We start from the raw sequence: 4,381 nt of genomic DNA, 5'->3' as shown, positions 1-4,381 counted from the left end.
CTCCTTAGACTTCAGTTGGTGGAAAATTCAGCTTCTTGTGTCATTAATAGAACTCATTATTACAGCCCTTCAACCAATTCACTGGCTTCCTGTGAAATATCCCACTGATTTTAGATTCTGCTTCTTTCTTCAAAGTCTCCCCATAAAGTAAAATCTCTATATCTGATCTTCTGCACATCACCACTCCTCCCTGTACTCCTCCTTATCTGCTTCTATTATTTTCCCATCTGCTCACATTACCCTCCAGTGCTTTCAGCCAAGTGTCCACTGGAACTTTATCACACACCACATTCACAAAATTAGTTCTCTCCCTATATTAAAATTAAGAAGCCCTAAAAACACTTTTTTTTTTAAGTTTCATGGTTCATTTTATACAGTATTCACTACAATACTACCTAATACTATGTAGTATAATGTAGGATGTTATCTTTCATGTCATGGGGAATGGAGTGAGCCATGTGGAGGAAATAAATGAGGATCCACGCGCAGGCACTCGCTGAGATGTGATTGTGGTTTATTGTAACATAAAGCACAAGGGGGGAAATGGCAAAACAGAGCTAAAACTAAACTATACTGGGACAAAACCAAACTACAAAACAGCAAAAATGAACATGAAGGAAGGTAGACGAAGGTACATGATGGTTGGCAGCAGGGAAACCACACAGTAGATACACAGACAGACCAGCAACTAGTACTTCTTCTTTCAGGTTTAATGGCAGCTTGCATCCAAAAATGTTGCATTACTGCCATATCCTGGCTTTTAATCTTCCGTCACTCCTGAATCGTCAGATCCTCTTGCTAAGACCAGTATTCCTCAAAAAACGAAAAACCACCACTTTCCCTTCACCATGACTTTTTTTTTTTTTGCCTTTTTTACCATGACTTAACTTATTAACCACTTGTTCAAACGGAATTTCCTTTCCATCACTCATTTCACCCCTCGTCACCCTCCTGTGACTTGTATTCTTCCTACAATTAAGAAGCACATGCTCAACCGTCTCCATAACATTGCACCCATCACACAACCCAGTCGGATGTTTCCCTATCCTAAAAAAAAGAGTACCTTTTAAAAAGCAGTGGCCTGATCGTATTCTACTTATAATAACCTCCTCCAGTCTCTTTAACCCACTACTCCTCTTAGCTTCTATTGTGTTTTGCACCCTATATAAATGTCTCCCTTTTGTTTCATTATCCCATGCCATTCACCTGAAGTTCTTACTTTCCATTCTAATTACTTTTCCCTTCAGATTTAGACAAGGGTACCTATACATCTATATCGACTCGTTTAACAGCTGCTTTGGCCAACCTATCTGCACTTTCATTACTCAAAATACCCACATGAGCAGGAGTCCACATTATTACTACATGTTTATTTTGGTCAGACAATCTATCATGAGCAAAAAGAACATCATACAAAATCTGTTGATGGGTATTTGTGTTTCCTTGTTCAATACTTAATAATGCTGACAATGAATCACTACATATCAGTACTTTTGAGATGCTGCTTTCTTCCACCAATTCTAGAGCCAGCAGTATGGGATATAACTCAACTGCATATATATCCAGAAGATTTGATGTTCTTTTTGCAATCTTGATATTTAACTCCGGAATTACTACTGCTACACTAATTGCTTCAGTCTTGGGATCTTTTGGCCCATCTGTATACACCTGTAAAGAAAGAAAAATCACTGTATTTGCTCTCCAAATCTGTTATAAACTTTTTGACAAATATCTGTGGTCACTTTCCTCTTCTTACACTCAACAAAAATATAAACGCAACACCTTTGTTACTGCTCCCATTCCCCATGGGATGGACGTAGAGACCTAAAATTCATTCCAGATACACAATATAACCATCCCTCCCAAACAGTGGTCACAAATCAGTCCAAATGTGTGGTAGTGGGCACATCTGCTATATTGAGATAATCCATCCCACCTCACAGGTGTGCCACATCAGGTGTGCGCTTCACGGATGAATCATGGTTCACATTGTTCAGGGCAGATGGCAGCTGAGAATGTCCCAGTTCTTGCATGGCCAGCATACTCACCGGACATGTCACCCATTGAGCATGTTCGGGATGTGCTTGACCGGCGTATACGACAGCGTGTACCAGTTCCCACGAATATCCAACAACCTCGCACAGCCATTGAAGTGGAGTGGACCAACATTCCACAGGCCACAATTGACAATCTGATAGACTCCATGCGACGATGTGTTGCACTGCATGAGGCAAATGGTGGTCACACCAGATACTGACCGGTTCAAATTCAAATTCAAATTCAAATTTTATTTGTCACACACACACAACCATACACAGTATGACATGGGGGTGAAATGCTTGTAGCTGTACAATGCCCAACCATTAAATGACAGAAGAAAAGTTTTACAATATTTACAATTTACAGTTTACTACAGAATTTACAAATTAACTTAGGAATTTACAGTAAAGAATGTGCAAATAGAAGAAGAGATTATAAAGGTTATAAAGATTATAAATTATAGGAATTATAGGATTATAGGAAATGTGTGGTGGTGCGTGTGGTGATGTGTGTGAGAGTCCAGTCTTATAGTGACGTGTTTGGGAGAGTCCAGTCCTACACCTGGTTCAGGGCCCGAATAGCCTGTGGGAAGAAGCTCCTCCTCATTCTCTCTGTTTTGGCCTTAAGGGAGCGGAAGCGCTTCCCAGACCTCAACAGTGAGAAGAGTCCATTGTTGGGATGGGAGAGGTCCATCATAATCTTCCTAGCTTTGGACTTGCACCGCTTGGTGTAGATGGACAGCAGGTCAGGGAACTCTGATTGAATGATGCGTTCGGCTGAGCGCACCACTCTTTGCAGATCTCGTCTGTCCTGCTTGGTGCTGTTCCCAAACCAGGTGCAGATGTTTGACGTCAGGACGCTCTCGATGGTGCAGGAGTAAAAGTTCTTGAGCACCTTCAGTGGCAGATGGAAGTCTCTAAGTCTTCTGAGGAAGAAGAGACGCTGACGGGATTTCTTAACCAGGGTGTTGATGTGGCAGGACCATGACAGGTCCCGAGTGATGTGGACACCCAGGTATCGGAAACTGTCCACTCTCTCCACTGGCGTACCACTGATGATGAGGGGTTTGTAATTCCTCGCCTGCTTTGTAGTGAAGTCCACGATCAGCTCCTTAGTCTTGCTGATGTTTAGGAGGAGGTTATTCTCCTGGCACCAGGTCTCCAGGTTCCTAATCTCCTCCAGGTAGGCCGTCTCGATGTTGTCGGAGATCAGGCCCACAACAGCAGTATCGTCAGCAAACTTGACAATGGAGGTGGTGTCTGATGTGGCTACACAGTCATAAGTGTACAGTGAGTACAGCAGGGGGCTTAAAACACAGCCCTGAGTGAGATGGAGGGGGAGACTTGTTTTCCCACCCTCACTCATTGGGGTCTGTCTGTGAGGAAGTTGAGGATCCACTGACACAGTGATGAGCTGAGTCCTAGATCTGTCAACTTGGTGAAAAGCTTAGAGGGAATTATTGTGTTGAATGCTGAACTGTAGTCCACGAACAGCATCCTAACATAATTCCCTCTGCCAGTGTCCAGGTGACTCAGGGATGTGTGGAGCAGGTGAGCTATGGCATCGTCTGTGGAACGATTAGTCCGGTAAGCAAACTGAAGTGAGTCGATGGTGGCAGGAAGTGAAGAAGTGATGTGATCTCTCATCAGTCTTTCAAAACACTTCATCACAATTGAAGTCAGTGCTACTGGACGGTAGTCATTGTGGCAAGCGGGCTGTTGTTTCTTTGTAACAGGAACAATAATGGACTGTTTGAAGCACGTGGGAACCACAGCTTGGGCCAGGGACAGGTTGAAGATCTCCGTGAACACTGGTGCTAGCTGGTCAGTGCAGGCTCTCAGGACCCGGCCAGGGATTGAATCAGGTCCTGCTGCCTTCCTGGTGTTTACCCTCCTGAAGGTGTTCCTCACGGCATGCTCTGTGATGACGAATGCATTTTCTTCACTGGTGTACTCCGAGCGCGCGCAGCCGTTTGTTGTTTTAATTGCTGCGGCGTCGAAGCGAGCATAAAACGTGTTCAGCTCATCAGCCAGTGAAGCATCGGCATTCATCATTGAAGAAGCTGGTCGTTTATAGTCCGTTATTGTCCGCAGTCCTTTCCACAGGCTCCTAGAGTCACACTGTCGTAGCTGTGACTCTAGTTTTTCCCCGTAGCTCCGCTTTGCCTTTGGATTTTCCAGATTGGAGTGGTAAAGGAATCAAATATTTAGAACGTATATTAGCAGGAACAGAATTTATTTCATTTGACAGACTAGTTACACAATATGGGATCAACAAGAAAAGATTTTTAGAATATCAACAAATTAAATCCATAGTAAAAAAGAAATTCAAACCGGGTCAA

This window comes from Rhamphochromis sp. 'chilingali', assembly GCF_963969265.1.
Source record: "Rhamphochromis sp. 'chilingali' genome assembly, chromosome: 1".
Classification (NCBI taxonomy): Eukaryota; Metazoa; Chordata; class Actinopteri; order Cichliformes; family Cichlidae; genus Rhamphochromis; species Rhamphochromis sp. 'chilingali'.
Note: the sequence above shows the minus strand (reverse complement) of the source record.